The sequence below is a fragment of the Kogia breviceps genome, chromosome 4 (genome assembly GCF_026419965.1).
Source record: "Kogia breviceps isolate mKogBre1 chromosome 4, mKogBre1 haplotype 1, whole genome shotgun sequence".
Lineage (NCBI taxonomy): Eukaryota > Metazoa > Chordata > Mammalia > Artiodactyla > Physeteridae > Kogia > Kogia breviceps.
Genome location: NC_081313.1, coordinates 82,476,105 through 82,495,777, shown reverse-complemented (window position 1 = coordinate 82,495,777; position 19,673 = coordinate 82,476,105).

Genomic DNA, 19,673 nt, shown 5'->3' with positions numbered 1-19,673 from the left:
ACCTAGAAGAACTAAAGAGCAAACAAACAGTGATGAACAACACAATAAATGAAATTTAATATTCTTTAGAATGGATCAATAGCAGATTAACGGAGGCAGAAGAACGGATCAGTGACCTGGAAGATAATATAGTGGAAATAACTACTGCAGAGCAGAAGAAAGAAAAAAGAATGAAGAGAACTGAGGACAGTCTCAGAGACCTCTGGGACAAAATTAAACGCACCAACATTTGAATTATAGGGGGTCCCAGAAGAAGAAGAGGAAAGGAAAGGGATTGAGAAAATATTTGAAGAGATTATAGTTGAAAATTTCCCTAATATGGGAAAGGATATAGTTAATCAAGTCCAGGAAGCACAGAGAGTCCCGTACAGAATAAATCCAAGGAGAAACATACAGACACATATTAATCAAACTATCAAAAATTACATACAAAGAAAAAATATTAAAAGCAGCAAGGGAAAAACAACAAATAACACACAAGGGAATCCCCATAAGGTTAATAGCTGATCTTTCAGCAGAAACTCTGCAAGCAGAAGGGAGTGGCAGGGCATATTTAAAGTGATGAAGGAGAAAAACCTACAACCAAGATTACTCTACCCAACAAGGACCTCATTCAGATTTCATGGAAAAATTAAAACTTTTATAGACAAGAAAAAGCTAGGAGAACTCAGCACCCCAAACCAGCTTTATAACAAATGCTAAAGGAACTTCTCTAGGCTGGAAACACAAGAGAAAGAAAAAACCTACAATAACAAACCCCAAACAATTAAGAAAATGGTAATAGGAACATACATATAGATAATTACCTTAAATGTAAATGGATTAAATGCTCCAACCAAAAGACATAGACTGGCTGAATGGATACAAAAACAAGACCTGTATATATGCTGTCTACAAGAGACCCACTTCAGAATTAGGGACACATACAGACTGAAAGTGAGGGGATGGAAAAGGAAATTCCATGCAAATGGAAATCAAAAGAAAGCTGGAGCAGCAATTCTCATATCAGATAAAATAGACTTTAAAACAAATACTATTACAAGAGACAAAGAAGGACACTACATAATGATCAAGGGATCAATCCAAGAAGAAGATATAACAATTCTAAATATTTATGCATCCAACATAGGAGCACCTCAATACATAAGGCAAATACTAACAGCCATAAAAGGGGAAATCGACAGTAACACAATCATAGTAGGGGACTCCAACACCCCACTTTCACCAATGGACAGATCATCAAAAATGAAAATAGGGCTTCCCTGGTGGCGCAGTGGTTGAGAATCCGCCTGCCGATGCAGAGGACACGGGTTCGTGCCCCGGTCCGGGAAGATCCCACACGCCGTGGAGCGGCTGAGCCCGTGAGCCATGGCCGCTGAGCCTGCGCGTCCGGAGCCTGTGCTCCGCAAAGGGAGAGGCCACAGCAGTGAGAGGCCCACGTACCACCAAAAAAAAAATAAATAAATAAATAAATAAAGAAAGAAACAAGCTTTAATTGATACATTGAATAGGATGGACTTAATTGATATTTATAAGACATTCCATCCAAAAACAACAGAATACACATTCTTCTCAAGTGCTCATGGAACATTCTCCAAGATAGATCATATCTTGGGTCAGAAATCAAGCCTTGGTAAATTTAAGAAAACTGAAATCATATCAAGTATCTTTTCTGACCACAACTCTAGGAGACTAGATATCAATTACAGGAAAAAATCTGTAAGAAATACAAACACATGGAGGCTAAACAACACACTACTTAATAACCAAGAAATCACTGAAGAAATCAAAGAGGAAATCAAAAACTATTTAGAAACAAATGACAATGAAAACACAATGACCCAAAACCTATGGGATGCAGAAAAAGCAGTTCTAAGTAGGAAGTTTATAGCAATACAATCCTACCTTAGGAAACAAGAAACATCTCGAATAAACAACCTAACTTTACACCTAAAGCAATTAGAGAAAGAAGAAAAAAAAAAAAAACCCAAAGTTAGCAGAAGGAAAGAAATCATAAAGATCAGATCAAAAATAAAAGAAAAAGAAATGCAGGAAATGATAGCAAAGATCCATAAAACTAAAAGCTGGTTCTATGAGAAGATAAACAAAATTGATAAGCCATTAGTCAGACTCATCAAGAAAAAAAGGGAGAAGACTCACATCAATAGAATTAGAAATGAAAAAGGAGAAGTAACAACTGACACTGCAGAAATACAAAGGATCATGAGAGATTACTAAAAGCAACTCTAGGCCAGTAAAATGGACAACCTAGAAGAAATGGACAAATTCTTAGAAATGCACAACTTTCCAAGACTGGACTAGGAAGAAATAGAAAATATGAACAGACCAGTCACAAGCACTGAAATTGAAACTGTGATTAAAAATCTTCCAACAAACAAAAGCCCAGGACCAGAGGGCTTCACTGGCGAATTCTGTCAAACATTTAGAGAAGAGGTAACACCCATCCTTCTCAAATTCTTCCAAAATATAGCAGAGGGTGGAACACTCCCAAACTCATTCTACGAGGCCACCATCACCCTGGTAGCAAAACCAGACAAAGATGTCACAAAGAAAGAAAACTGTAAGCCAGTATCACTGGTGAACATAGATGCAAAAATCCTCAACAAAAATACTGGCAAACAGAATCCAACAGCATATTAAAAGAATCATACACCATGATCAAGTGGGGCTTATCCCAGGAATGCAAGGATTCTTCAAGAAATCAATCAATGTGCTATACCATATTAACAAATTTAAGGAGAAAAACCATATGATCATCTCAGTAGATCCAGAGAAAGCTTTGGACAAAATTCAACACCCATTTATGATAAAAACCCTCCAGATAGTAGTCATAGAGGGAAATTTCTTGAACGTAATAAAGGCCATATATGACAAACCCACAGCCAACATCATCCTCAATGCTGAAAAACTGAAACTATTTCCACTAAGATCAGGAACAAGACCAGGCTGCCCATTCTCACCACTATTATTCAACATAGTTTTGGACATTTAAGCCACAGCAATCAGAGAAGAACAAGAAATAAAAGGAATCAAAATTGGAAAAGAAGGAGTAAAGCTGTCACTGTTTGCAGATGACATGATAATATACATAGAGAATCCTAAAGATGCTACCAGAAAATTACTAGAGCTAATCAATGAATTTGGTAAAGTAGCAGGATACAAAATTAACGCACAGAAATCTCTTGTATTCCTATACACTAATGATGAAAAATCTGAAAGTGAAATTAAGAAAACACTCTCATTTACCATTGCAACAAAAAGAATAAAATATCTAGGAATAAACCTGCCTAAGGAGATGAAAGACCTGTTGGCAGAAAATTATAAGACACTGATGCAAGAAATGAAAGATGATACAAATAGATGGAGAGATATACCATGTTCTTGGATTGGAAGAATCAACATTGTGAAAATGACTATACTACCCAAAGCCATCTACAGATTCAATGCAATCCCTATCAAACTACCACTGGCATTTTTCAGAGAAATAGAACAAAAAATTTCACAATTTGTATGGAAACACAAAAGACCCCGAATAGCCAAAGTAATCTTGAGAAAGAAAATCGGAGCTGCAGGAATCAGGCTCCCAGACTTGACACTATACTACAAAGCTACAGTAATCAAGGCAGTATGGTACTGGCACAAAAACAAATATAGAGCAACGGAATAGGTTAGAAAGCCCAGAGATAAAGCCACGCACATATGGTCACCTTATCTTTGATAAAATAGGCAAGAATATACAGTGGATAAAAGGCAGCCTCTTCACTAAGTGGTGCTGGGAAAACTGCACAGCTACATGTAAAAGTATGAAATTAGAACACTCCCTAACACCATACACAAAAATAAACTCAAAATGGATTAAAGACCTAAATGTAAGGCCAGACACTATCAAACTCTTAGAGGAAAACATAGGCAGAACACTCTATGACATAAATTATAGCAAGATCCTTTTTGACCCATCTTCTAGAGAAATGGAAATTAAAACAAAAATAAACAAATGGGACCTAATGAAACTTAAAAGCTTTTGCACAGCATAGGAAACCATAAACAGGACAAAAACACAACCCTCATAATCAGAGAAAATATTTGCAAATGAAGCAACTGACAAAGGATTAATCTCTAAAATTTACAAGCAGCTCATGCAGCTCAATATGAAAAAAATAACCCAATCCAAAAATGGGCAGGAGAACTAAATAGACATTTCTCCAAAGAAGATATACAGATTGCCAACAAACATGAAAGAATGCTCAACATCATTAATCATTAGAGAAATGCAAATCAAAACTACAATATGATATCATCTCACATCGGTCAGAATGGCCATCATCAAAAAATCTAGAAACAGTAAATGCTGGAGAGGGTGTGGAGAAAAGGGAACCCTCTTGCACTGTTGGTGGGAATGTAAATTGATACAACCACTATGGAGAACATCATGGAGGTTCCTTAAAAAGTAAAAATAGAACAGCCATACGACCCTGCAATCCTACTACTGGGCAGATACCCTGAGAAAACCATATTTCAAGAGAGTCATGTACCACAATGTTCACTGTAGCTCTAATAGCCAGGACATAGGAGCAACCTAAGTGTCCATCAGCAGATGAATGGATAAAGAAGATGTGGCACATATATACAATGGCATATTACTCAGCCATAAAAAGAAATGAAATTGAGTTATTTGTAATGAGGTGGATGGACCTAGAACTTGTCATACGGAGTGAAGTAAGTCAGAAAGAGAAAAACAAATACCGTATGCTAACACACATACATGGAATAAAATAAACTGTTTTGAAGAACCTAGGGGTAAGACAGGAATAAAGACACAGACCTACTAGAGAATGGACTTGAGGATATGCAGAGGGGGAAGGGTAAGCTGGGGTAAAGTGAGAGAGTGGCATGTACATAGATATAGTACCAAATGTAACAAGGATAGCTAGTGGGTAGCTATAGCTACCCACTAAGCCGCATAGCACAGGGAGATCAGCTAGGTGGTTTGTGACCGCCTGGAGGTGTGGGATAGGGAGGGTGGGAGGGAGGGAGATGCAACGGGGAAGAGATATGGGGACATATGTATATGTATAACTGATTCACTTTTTTATAAAGCAGAAGATAAGAAACCATTATAAAGCAATTATACTCCAATAAAGATGTTAAAAAAAATTCAACATAACACAAACTCATAGTAAAAGGAGAAGAGAAGGGAGCCTCCCTAGGTAGTCTCAATTATTAGGAAGTGTTGGAAGCATCCTTTTTAAAATCAGGGATGAGACACTATCATCAATTCTTGTCAGCCTTGTGGTGAAGTCACCACTGATACCACAGGCCTAATGAAGAAAGTCTTCCTTGGTTCTGTGCTGAGCCTACCACTCGGTCGTCTTTGCTAACTCAGTGTCTTCCTGACAGCCACACGTGCTCCTTCCTTGGCATCTTCTTCTCAGTGTGGGCTGCACAATGGAATCACCCAGTCTTAAAAAAAATAAATAAATAAAATAAATTTAAAAATATAAAAAATATTCTGAAAAATTGATCTTTCTGTACAAGAATATATTAAAACTTTGAGTTAAAAAATGAGATGGGGACTGTGCTTTTTAGAGTGCCAACTTAAGGAAGGAACTCTTTGGACTTTATTCCCAATGAAGCAACCGAAACAGATAATACTTATATAAATCCTTAATCATTTGATGTTTCTAGAAGTTGTCCTAGGGCAACTACTGCCCTGTCTGTGTTTATAGATAGTCTACTGTGATATCCTCAAGTAGGAATTTATACCCAGAAGGACCACAGCATCTACCAGCCCTGCAGATTATGGCAGATACTTCTTTAATGAGAAAAATTATGTACTTTATAAAAACAGACAACCCTTAATAAAAATGTCCTCTTAAAACACTTCGTTACTGGATACTTTCTAAACAGAGGGTCTTGGGCTGTTGCAGCTCCAGGGTGGCACTCCTTGCTTCAACTCTTTTAAGTCCCCTCCCGGTTTCCAGAAGTTCCTGAAGCTCTGATTGTCCTGTAGAAGGAAACTGGACTTTGGGATCAGAATGAACTAAGTTTTAATCTGTGTCTCATCATTTATTATGTGTTTTGATGGGAAACATCGTTAATCTGTCTAAGCTGTATCTTGAAAATGGGAATAATATCTTCCAGGTTTCAATGTGGTAATTCTAATATTTCAAGATTATGTGTGATAATATATGAGAATTTCTTTGCATAGAGAAGTCATTCACTAAAAGACTCTAATTTGAGTTAGTATTGTGGGTCCTGAAAGTGAGATTACACAGAGCCACGAACCATCTACAAATGCAGACAGGCAGGGAACCCCACCTACTGCTAGCATTCTGAGTTGCCCTAGTCAGCGATGGCAGGGAAGTTGCTATGGTAAGTTAAAAGACAAAGCCATTCAGGAGATTGTCTTCATAAGAGAAATGCACATTACTGCCCAGAATCTGTTGTTCTCCCTGCAAGGTCTTAAAAATGACACCAAAGGGAAATGTCTGTTTCCATTTGTCTCTTCTCTGTCGTTGTTTTGTTTAAAATATGTAATATTTCACCATGATTAACAATATCGTATTTAAATTTTAGTCGTGAAATCCAGAAATATAAACCTATAATCTTCTATTCAACTGTAAATATTGTTTTAGAAATCTTTTATGTTAATGCACTATATACTCTGGATATTTTTCAGCAGAGTGTAGACAATAGTATTATTTGTCTGGAAAGGAATAAAATAACTGAGAATCATTTGTTGCACCTCATGCTTCCATTAACATAGTGGGGAGGTCCCAGTGACATTTTGAAGTAGTTCAAAAGTATTTTCTGAAGTCATCTGCATCATTAGAAATGTCTTCTTTTTACCAGTTTGTCTGCCTTCATTTTTTTCACTTTTGCTATTTATCATCAATGTATCTCTCTATCATCATCTGTACATCTATCTCTATCTTGAGATGATACCAGGCGCAGCTAGGGAAGAATTTAGAGGAGTGGAGGCAGGTAGGAGGATGTGTCAAATTTGGCAGTTAAATTTATTACCGTGATTGCCTGGGATCCCAGTGAAAATTGTAATCATGAGAGGACTATCTGAAGGCATTTAACTGTGATATTGGTAATGGGCCCTTACCAAAATGGATGGAACTAGATATTTTTGTTGGGTACTAGCAGCTATTTTGGTAACATGGAATCAAACTGGTTGTGTTTATTTTATTTTGTTTTTATTTATTTATTTTTGGTTGCATTGGGTTTTCGTTGCGCGTGGACTTTCTCTAGTTGCGTGGAGTGGGGGCTCTCTTCGTTGTGGTACGTGAGTGTCTCATTGCCGTGGCTTCTCTTGTTGCGGAGCACGGATTCTAGGTGCGTGGGCTTCAACAGTTGTGGCTCACGGGCTCTAGAGCGCAGGCTCAGTAGTTGTGGAGCACGGGCTTAGTTGCTCCGCCGCATGTGGGATCTTCCTGGACCAGGGCTTGAACCTGTGTCCCCTGCATTGGTGGGAGGATGCTTAACCACTGCGCCACCAGGGAAGTCCTGGTTTTGTTTATTTTTAAACTGAGTTTTAATCCACGGATAATTTTCATTTGAGAAATACTAGTGTGTCCTTTTCAAAGCTGAATATGTGAATCTTTATGGGACTTTTCCCTGAGAGGCAGCCATAAAGGCAGATGATTACTTTGTGGATGGAAGGAACAGTAAGTAGGAACACACAGAGGTGTACCTTTAGAGGCCATCTGTGAATGAACTACAGAATGAACTATATAATGTTAACTTAGATATGCTCCCAGCTTCCCCTTTCCTTCCCAGCTCTGTGGTTAGGGCTGCTCTAGAAGTCTCAGGGCTCCCATTTAAATCTGTCAACCTAAGTATTTATTGAGCTGCTTGGAAGAAGGTATTCATTCCATACTCTGAGGTCTGGAATCACTTATTGTTTTGTGTACAATCACAGGATAGTCCTTGGACTGCTGAGAAAGTAATGCCAGTATATGAACATTAAATGCTTAATTCCATATCTGTTAAAAATCTACTGGATACTCTCCCATGGGACAGAGATGGTAAAGTCAAGGGAAGCAGATTCTTGTCCTACACAGTGCTCTCCTACAGTGGGGAATAAAGGCAATAAATGGGCATTTACCATACAATTAAGGAGCTGGGGTGAGGACAAAAGTAGTTTCTGACCCAGTCAGGGAAGTCTTCTTGGAAAAAGTAATGAGAAAGATATGTCTATACTAAATTAGAAGGAAGAATAAGAGCCAACTAGGGAAAGAGTAGAGGAGGAAGACAATTTCTTATAAAGGAAAGGACATGTGTAGATCCTTGGACGAAAAAGCTAAGCAAAATCAAATCATGTTTTTAAGAAGAATAAATGATAGGCTGAGCGGAGCTGTAGGAGGAAAGGGAGAGTGGGTGGGGGATGGTGGTGGAGATGACTGAAGAGTTAATCAGAGAATCAGAGAACTAGACTGAAGGGCTTATAAGTCTTAGGAAGGTTTTCTGATTTTATCGTGTGGTCAGTGGTGAAGGCTTTTGAAAGATTCAAAGGGGGACTAACCTGATACTGATTTTGCTTTTGGTGAGTCAGTATGTGGCAGTGATTATGAGCAGAAGTGGAGGTTAGAAGATTAATTACAAGATGGTGGCAGTAAGCCAGAATTGCAGTGGATAGGATCTGGACTAAATAACTAATAGGAATAATGGGGAGAAAAGAAAGGTTTTAGAGACGTATGGTAAATAAAATCATCAAGGCTTTACTATTACTTGGATTGAGGCTATGAATAAGGCAAGGCTAGGTCCAGGTTTCTGATGTGGACCTCTGTATGGAGGGAGGATGTTCTTCACTGGAACAGGGAACAAGAAAGAAACAATGTTGGTAGAATTGAGTGGGAAGGTATAGATGAAGTATTTCATTTTGTATTTGATACATTTAAATTATTGGCCCTATACATGGAAATATCCAGTCTGCAATTGGGTACAGACTTCTAAAGTTTAAGAGGAAGGTACAGGCTAGCAAACAGATTTTAAAATCACAAGTTTAGGTGAAGATTGAGGCAGTAATAGTAGATGGGATTGCCTTAGATAGAATGGGTACAATGAGAGGAGATTCTTGCCCAAATTAATTTTCCAGTATTGAATAGTAATGACTTCAGCTGAAGTTATCCAAACCCAGCCAAAGTTATTCTTTACTTAGATCTACTACAGCAAGACTTTTATTGGAACCTGAATGATAGTAGTTCATTAGCATATCTTATGGGCAGAGTGAACCTTTGTGCCAGAATGTTTCAACAAAAGGTGTGTCCCAATATAACAAAATTCACTTTCTATCTGATATTTTATTATCATTATGTTTTCAAAGAATTGATGTTTAATTTGTGTTATGACTCATTTCTCTATGTCTAAAATTCTTAGGATTTATCTATGGATATTAGAGTTCATGATTTTCTTTGCATTTTCTTAAAGCGTCAGGCAAACACATACTGATGGTGAATGTTTTTCTGTCTTGAGGGAAAAAAGAGTATTACCAAGATTTCTTTCTAGCAATTAAAGGCAACTGATGTCTGTTAGATTACAACTCAACTCTAACCACAACTGAATCTTCTGCAGAGAATAGAAGTATTCCATCGTATAAGGGGAAGGTTTAATTAGGCCAGCTGAATGTGCCTAGAATATGGACATGTAAGGAAAGTATTAATGACATCACTAACTGATAGCCAGTTATCTGCTGGATGAGCTACTTTGTTCAACAGGCTATCTACCCATATTGTTACTTTCTTGTGATTCTATCCTCTTGTTCCCGTTTTGTCCTTACAAGAATACCAGTAATACTGGATTAGGGACCACCCTAGTGACTTCATCTTAACTTGATTACATCTGCAAAGACCCAATTTCCAAATAAGATCACATTCACAGATAGTGGAAGTTAGGAGTTCAATATATCTTTTTTGGGAATGCAGTTCAGCCCATAACAATGGTTCTTCACCAAAGGACTATTTTTAATGGTGACATTCACAGTTTCAGAGAAAAGTAAATAGTTTAACTTTCCATAATACAGAAACAGAGAATTCACTTTTGATAGTCATTGGTTATAATATCATTGAAAATATTTTAAACAATTTAAAAGATTGTAAAATATTATTGCCCTATGGAATTTTCCTGTGTTCTTTCTGCTCATGGATAACTTATAATGATACATTCAATGGAGAAATGGAAAAGACATAAAATAACTGACATTTTTTCATCCCTGCTTTCCAGAAAGTGTACTTCTACCAGTAGTATATACAAGTGTCCATTTGGCTACCTTCCCGAGGCACTGAATGAAAGAAAAAACTTTGCTACTCAGAAGAGGGATTCTATCTCACTTTTGTTTTAGGTGACATTTGATTGATTAATTTAATGATTAATAGTGAAGTTGAATATTTGTCATAGTCAATGAAAACAACTTTTTCACTCATCATTTATCTTTTAAATTTTTGGAGATAATTTCTTAGAGCTTTTTCTTACTTTTCTGTAGTAAAATCTATCTTATTTTTTATTTTGTGATGTTCTCCACAATTTAGAAATCCTTTGCCCATATCAAGATAAGTTAAATATGTATTTATGGGTAGGAAAGATATGTGTAGATACAGAACAAATACCAAAGATTTTGCGGAAAGATGCTAAGTCAAAGAAACTTCTTCATTTTTATTCATTCATTCATCAAACCAGCTGATCTATTGAATACTGACTGTACACTAAGTGCTATGATGCATTAGCCATGTTTCTACTTGTACAAAGTTCACAGTCTGATAGGGGATAAATATCTAAACAGGTATTTCCTACTAATATGTACACAGTCATATACAAGAAGTAATGAGAGTATCAAAGAGAGAGAACTTAGTATTTCTTGGAGGATGGATAAGGGAAGGCTTCAAAGAAAGTCTCTACCTGAGCTCGATGACAATGATGATTAGAGGTGATTCAGGCAAGAAAGAAAGGAAGGGGGGATATCCCCCAAAGAGGAAAATGCATGGGCAAAAAGTGGAAACATTTCAACTAGATTGTATATTCAGTGATGATAGCGGTCATTTCTGGCTTGGTCATTTTTAAAGACCTGGTCTTTAGCCTCCTGCCTTATATGAGTATATTCTTAATATTTAAAAAATACATCAGTAAGTGGATTCAGGCAAGCATGCAAGAAATAAATGAAAGATGATGAAGGAGAAGAAACAGATTTGGTGTGGTTGGAGTGTGGTGTGGAATCGTGATGGTAGTGTTGCTGGAAATAGTGGAAGGGATGAAGTTGAGCCCTTGCACCTGACATTAATTTCATCAAATAATGGCATATCTGGCCACTTTATTGACACTGTAAAATTATTTAATAAGGCACTAGGGCCATATGCCTGATAATGGCTAAGAAGTTAGAAATATTATTTTTTGTTCTTTAAAGATAATTCCATAATTTTTTCATCTGAAAATTACCTAAACATAAATCCAAGATTAGTATAGTTTTAAAAAAGTATTGGCAATATTCTTATATTATTTATGCTGAGAAAAGGAAAAAGATATTATTGCCATCAAAATACCACTTAAGTTATTACCCGGATTTTGTTGTCTGTGAAGTAGACAGGTCCTGTCTACCTCAGAGGTAGCCTGATCTGCTATCCTGACATTGTTGCTTTGCAAAGCATTGAGGATTTTTATGACTTCCACTACCTCAAAGTGTCAGTGTGATGTTACGTGTTTGGGAATGCCACGTTGGTGTATTCCAAACGACAGTCACGTAGTTTGGAGGCCAGAGTCTGAAGTTATCTGAAGTGTACCTTCTAATGTGACTTTTCAAGTAAGACTACCGTAATTTATCTTCCTCTTGGCTTCTGTAATCTGAAGTTGAGAAGTTTTAGGCTGTATTCTACTTTTGCAGCTCTAAGAGTAAAGTTGTGAGAAATTTCCTATCTCTGCAAAATGCACTACTGAATAAAATTTGGGATGCTTCATGACAGGAAATGTTCATAATGAGAAAAAATTTCCTGTCTTAAATTCTAGTTAAAAGAAATAATGTTCACAGATATAAACCCTAATGCACACAACATACTATATATAGTAACTTTTGCTGAACTTATGTCATTAAAAGATCCCCAAAACAGTTTGTGAAGCCCCTTAGCTCCCCACAAAATGTTTCTGGTTCTTCAGTAGCTGATGTTAATCAAAATCTCTTTGCATGTTCATGTTCATTTTTGGAGGTATTCCACACTTAGGCATGATTTAAAATTCCATAAAAATGTAATGAATCTGGAGCTGACATTAAAATGTTATTAAGATGACAAGTTATGATCAGTGCCTCCTGAGATAGGGTTGGTGAAAGGGGTTTCCCATTTATTAATCCTAGCAGAGGTCTTGCATGGCTGCTCATCAGTCATTTTCCTTTCATTAAGATGTCTTTTAAGATGCAACAGAGCCAAAAAAAAAAAATTTGTTCTGTAACTCCTTGCCTGAACGTCTCAGTCTTCGGTGGCTGAGAGTGACTCTGCATTTGGCATATGGGTTTGCTCTGCTTGTTTGTCTCCTTTGTGCTCTCCGATTATCCTCCAATGGCATTTCCTCTGATCTCAGTAATTGCCAAACAGTTGAGAGTCATAAATAACGATTCTCATTCTAAGTTCAGGGCTGTGTGAGGTACGTGCAGGTGTGGAGTTATAGAAGTCAAGGAGCTCTAGGTGACACCTGGGTTGATTCAGTTTTAGCATATACACATGAGATTAATTGGTTATTGGCAAATTGCTGTATATAAATCATAAACATAAGCACTTAGCATACCATGCCAATAGAAATAAATACGTAGAGAATAGAAATAGATTCTGTCTTTGGAGTTTTCTTCTTTGTTCTTTTGATATTCACTTGTTTTCCATTTGCTTACACTTACTAATAAGCAAGTAGCAGTGGCTTCCAAGTATTGAAGAGCAATATAGAAAAATTAAAAGTTAATAAAATAATTAAAAACTGAGATTGACAACAGTGTCTTCTTCCTTTAAGAAATGGTAAAATACTCCTATTATTTTAGTCATGAGACACCTCAATTCACGTGCCATAACTTGAGTATCAAAACTTTCCTCTTTGAAGAGCTTATGTGACCAGTTGCAACAGATTATAGGGGAAAAGATACAGCTTAGGTTCAGGAATGGATGGAGATAAAGAAAAAAAGATATCTTAAGCACTCCAGCCAGTTTTGGGAGATGGATTAAGATAGTCACATTAAGCAAAACATATAATTATGTATTCTCAACTGAATAATAAGATGCATAATAAATAATAGTAAGTAAAAACAAAACACAGCAGGAAACATCTATGGTAGAGTGTATGTGTATGGATGAAAAACACAAACAAAATTTTTAAATGACAAAACAAAATACATCAAACATTTGAACGTATTTAAATGGAAAGACTGTTAGATTCTAGCACCAACTGATGTACTTGATACAAAATAGGCAGTCTACCTCAAAAAATTAAACATAGAATTACCATATAACCCAAAAAATCTACTCCTAGGTGTGTACCCAAAAGAATTGAAAAGAGGGACTCGAACAGTTACATGTACACCAATGTTTACTGCAGCAGTAGTCACAATAGCCAAAAAGTGTGGCTAAACAATGTAGAATATATATAATGAAATTTTATTCATACATAAAACAGAATTAAGTGCTGCTACATGCTACAACATAGATACATTTTGAAAACATTATGCTAAGAGAAGTAAGTTAGACACAGAAGGACACATATTGTATGATTCCACTTACATAAAATGTCTAGAATAGACAAATTCATAGAGAAAGTAGATAGATTAGAGGTAATCAGGGGCATTTCTTTGTTGTTCTGCTTGTTCATGTAGGCTGGATCATAAGGATCCTGCAAAACTTAAAAAGTTGTTAGCAGTTATTTTTACTTTACCATTTTTACCTCTGCTTATTTGCAAGGTTTCTAGGCTGAAAGATTAGAACTTATCTACAACAAGTAGTAGATAACTAACCCAGGACCATGGGATGGGAACACTTTTCAGGGAACTTAATGAGCTATTTGGGCACAAACAATATTTCTCTTATGTTTAACTCTTAATGTGCAGGACTAAAGTAATAGGATACATGGGCTAAGGAATGAAGGAGGCAGTTTCAACGTGGTGTTAGTTCTGTTCTTCCTCTGTTACAGTATGATGTAGTGATGATTATCATTAGGTGAATGCTGAATTTGAGTTTGTTCTGAGGTGTCTTACAAATCACTGATACTTTAAGTAGTGTTAGATTTTTTCCAATTGACCATAAATACCCTTTATCCACATAGAATCCAACAAAAGAGCCATTACCTAAGTGAGACTGGAAGAGGGTAAGCATTACCACTCAAAATAATCAGGGCTTCCCTTCCCTGGTGGCACAGTGGTTGAGAGTCCGCCTACCGATGCAGGGGACACGGGTTCATGCCCCGGTCCGGGAAGATCCCACATGCTGTGGAGCAACTAGGCCCGTAAGCCATGGCCGCTGAGCCTGCGCGTCCGGAGCCTGTGCTCTGCTATGGGAGAGGCCACGACAGCGAGGGGCCCGCGTACCACACACACACACACAAATCATAAACACTTCCAGACTATTTTACTTTTAAGAGGATTTTTTTCTTCTTAAAATTTTAAAACCATTTTAAATTGAGGTATAGTTAATATACAATGTTGTGTTAGCTTCAGGTGTACAGCAAGGTGATTCAGTTTTATATATATGTTCTTTTTCAGATTCTTTTAAATTAAAAAGGATACAACCAATAAAAAACTTTCTAATTTATTTAAGGTCTATAGTCCAAAGCACATCATTTTAAACAAAGTATTTTGTCAGGAAGTTAGCAAAGATTGGATGAAGAAAGATGAGCTTTTATGTTCAACAGTAGTTTATCAAAAGATTGTTGTAATCTAAACACCACATTTACTGTCAAAGATACAGAAATGAAATATGATTAATTTATTGAAAAATCGGTTGTAAAGGAGATAAAACATCATGTAAGTGATGAGAGGATAGATCTGTTTTTCTCAAGGAGAAGTAGAAATTGAAGTTGATAATGCTAGAATTCAGACATTTTTTGCCAAGTTCCTGGTTTAAAGTACTTGAGGCAATGATAATTTTATGAAAGTAGCATATATAGTTCAAGTTATTTTCTAATTCAATGATTTTTTTCAGTACACTCTATATTGGGTTCTCTTCTGGATACCAGGGAGTTATAGGAGTAACAAAGACAAAGAGTACATCGTCTGCCTATGTTTTGCAATTGTTGGTCTTTTATATATGACTGTTCTGTATATTTTCATTTCATTTAAAATCTTGAAATTGATAATCAAAAGATTAAAATACACTATAACAAAATCTTCCTGTGTCATAATTTTTATTAACCACTTCCGTTTCCTCTTGTATCCAGGTAATTACTTTGATACACTCTGGTTTCCATCACTAGGCAGGAAAACTTACACTTTTATTTCTAAATATCTGAAAATACTACAGAACATCTTTCTTCAATATCAATTCTTTCAGACCATTCCATACAGGAGAACATCATGTAAGAAAACACGAGTGTAGGATATACCAGATCTTATGCAGTAACTCCTGCTCTTCATGACAAATCAGAAGTTCCAGGAAATCTTTGACTGTTTTTTCCTTGGAAATTGATATGTCCATCAAGTATTATATAGGGAAAATTCTTCTGTTGGCCATACTTAATCATTTTTGGATGAGGAAATGTGAATCCCGTTCCTCTCTTTCCTAAAGAAACAAAGCAACTGTATCAAATAAAAAATGAACTACCATATATCTTCAGTTTTTTACTTAGCCTCAGTTAACTTTCTTGCATAAATAACACATGGGTTAAAATGGGGAGTCCCTCACATATCTAGTTTTATTGATTTAACTACTATACCACAGGAGCTCATATTTTTTCCCGAATTGTTGATGTCTTTACATCACTAGAAAAGATTGTAAAACAAGATTTACAACAAGAAGCTCTTTGTATGCGGCTCTTCTATTTTTTTAAGAAGAAAATAAAGACAGAATATTTAAAATTCTGAAGTGTTTTGGATGATTGACTCGGGGATATGGAGTTCCCTACATATAAGAAGAATTATATACATGATGACCAACTTCTCATTAGAAATAATGGCAACCCAAAGACAAAAGAACCATTTTTTGGAGTAAAGAACTAAATGTGAGACTTGAAACCATAAAACTCTTAGAAGAAAACATAGGCAGTATGCTCCCTGACATTGGTCTTTGCAGTTTTGGTGGGGGGGTATGTCTCAGGCATTGGAAATAAGAAGCAAAAGTAAACAAATGGAACTACATCACACTGAGAGCTTCTGTGCACTGAAGAAAACTATCAAAAAAACAAAAGTTGCCTGCTGAATGGGAGAAGAAATTTACAAAGATATATCTGATAAGGGGTTCATATACAAAATATATAAAGAACTCATACAACTCAACATCAGAAAACAAACAACCAAAAATGGGCAGAGAACCTGAATAGACATTTTCCCAAAGAAGACATACAGATGACCAATAGGTACATGAAAGAATGCTCAGCATCACTAATCTTTAGGGAAAAGCAAATCAAAACCACAATGAAATACCACCTCACACCTGTCAGAATGGCTGTTTCCAAAAAGAAAACAAATAACGAGTGTTGATGAGGATGTGGAGAAAAGTGAACCCTCTGGCACTATTGCTGGGAATGTAAATTGGGGCAGCCACTAAGGAAAACAGTATGGAGATTCTTCAAAAAGTTAAAAATAGAACTACTATATATATGATCCAGAAATTCCATTTCTGGGCATTTTTCTGGAGAATACAAACACTAATTTGAAAAGATATATGCATCCTTATGTTTACTGAAGCATTATTTACAATAGTCAATATACAGAAGCAACCTAAGTGTCCATTGAAAGATGAACTGATAAAGATGTGGTATACACACACACACACACACACACACACACACACACAGTGGAATATTACTCATCCATAAAAATGAAATTTAGTCAGAAAAAAATGAGTGAAATTTTTGACATTTGTGGCAACACAGATAGACCTAGAGGGTATTATATTACGTAAAATAAGTCAGATGGAGAAAGACAAATACTGTATGACTTCACTGACATGTGGAATCCAGAAAACAAGACAAATGAACAAACCTAGCAAAACCAAAACAGACTCATAGATGCAGAGAACAAATAGGTTGTTGGCAGAGGGGGTTGGGGTGGAGGGATTGGTGAAATGGGTGAGGGAGATTTAGAGGCACAAGCTTCCAGTCACAAAATAAATGAGTCACAATGATGAAATGTACAGCATGGAGAATATAGTCAATAATATTGTGATAACTTTGTATGGTGACAGATGGTAACTCGACTTATCATGGTGATCATTTTGTAATGTTTAGAAATAGCAAATCACTGCTGTACACCTGGAACTAACATGGTCTTGTATGTCAATTGTACTTCAAAAAAAAGACAATAGAATCATTTTTTAAATGCTGAAAGAAAAACAAAGCAATGTTAACTTTAAACCCTTTATCCAGCAAAAAAAATTTTTCAAAACAAAAAAGGTAGAATAAAGATATTTTCAGATAAATGTAAACTAAGAGAGTTTAACATATGAAATGCTAATGAATATTTTTCAGACTTATAGAAAATACTGTACAGAAAGTCATATCTACAGGTAATAGTAAAGATCAGCCAATATGTAGGTAAACACAAAATATTCTGGTTTGTGCTTCTCATAATTTGTTTAAAAGTCAAGTGATTACTTAAACCTCAAATAATAACATTTTAAGTTGGGGGTTGTAATATATATAGATATGTAAGTAATGACCAAATAGTGTAAGGGAAAAGTGCAGATAATTGGAATTATACTATTTCAAGGTTATTACATTTGAGGTATGAAATATGAAATACGTGAGAAGTATGAAGTATGAATTGATGAAATGGAGACTCTTTAAAAACCTTGATAAGAAAATAAATGTAATACTAAAGAATATTTTATTATTCCCAAAAAAGGAAATGAAAGACACAGAAGAAATGAATGGAGAATATATAACAAGCTGGTAGACATAAACCCAGTCACATCAGTGTGTTTATTAAAAGGCAGAGTTTGTCAGACGGGATATAAAATTAGACCCAAATATATGTTATCTACAAGAGATGCTCTTCAAATATAAAAGCACAAATAGATTGAAATTAAGAGTAGGTAAAATGTATACCATGTGAACCTTACATCTGAGTAAGCTAGTGTAACTACATTACTACCAGACACAGTACATTTTAAGACAGGATTACATGCAAGTGTGACATTTCATAATGATAAAAGGGACAATTTTTTAGAACACACAACAATTCCAAATTCACTAATAATAGAGCTTCAAAATCTGTAAATCAGGAATGGACAGGGGGAACACAGAATGGAAAGTAACTTATACCTCAATAAAGTTTGTTTTTTAAGAGAGCCATATTAGAACCCTGACTGAAAATGCTAATAAAATTTTCCTATGTGGAAGAGTGAACCAAGGGTCTATATTTTTTCAAATTATTTCTAAGAAGTGTGTAGAAATTATGTGCTGTCCATGACCTCAGACTTTGAGAAAACTCGAACACCATCCATGTGTGGTACTTTGACTTTTCTGTGCGGTCCGCTGGGAAGTTTTAAGGGTCAGCATTGAGGAGGTTGTGATGCTGAGCACGTCGAGATAATAAATGAACTGGAATGAAGATTATCCTGAGTGCTCCCCAGGCATGTTGTCTCATTTGGTAGATTTATTTATTTGTTTGATTACTAAACCCCATTTAAACCTAACAAAGGTACTTTCAGATGTCTGTATTCTGATACCTATTTTTCATGAGAGATCAAAGGACAGTAAACGTGCTGACAGTGGTTTCTGGGCTTGCTGTTAAGAGCTGTGATTCAGAGAAATGATCCACATTTAATTTCAGAGGAAATTAGAAGAGGACTTGTTGCATGTAAAATATTTTTAGGATATACTATCGTAATTATGTTCTGCATGAACACGTTCTCACTTAAATTTGGGTGATCTGAATATTGTTTATGGCTTGAAAGTACACATTGTATTTGTTGCTATAAAAATTTCTAAATACTTTTCATATGTCCTTTAAGTACTTCCTACAAAGCTTTTAGTAATCAAGCACTGATTTAAAGGTTAAAAGAGTGTCTCTGAATCTGTTACTATGCTTCATTCTGAGCTTCTCTAAAACAATGGCCTCCAGGCACTTAATTTGTTAGTGCAAATCATGGTAATGATGAAAGGCTCTCTATCCCTCAGTCACCTTCTTGATTTGAAACAAGTCTATAATCCTAACACATGCTTTATGTTACTACTATTGAATGGAGCAATGGCTTGTAGCCTGTCGAAATTACATTTCTAGTTACTAATAGTTTTCCTTTTCATGGTATTCTCTATATAATAGAACTTGTGACAGTATCTAAGAAGTGGTGAATTCTAATTGTTATTTCAGTGGCATCATGACTTTTCTCTAGCTGTGCAACTACTGCATCAGAGTCATGTTGTTGATAAAGCTGACCCTGCTTTTGAAACCAAAGTGCAAGAGGAATTTAAGAATCTATAGGACTTCTAAACATTGTGGAAAAGTAACTTCTTTGCCAAAAGAGTATGTACGTCCA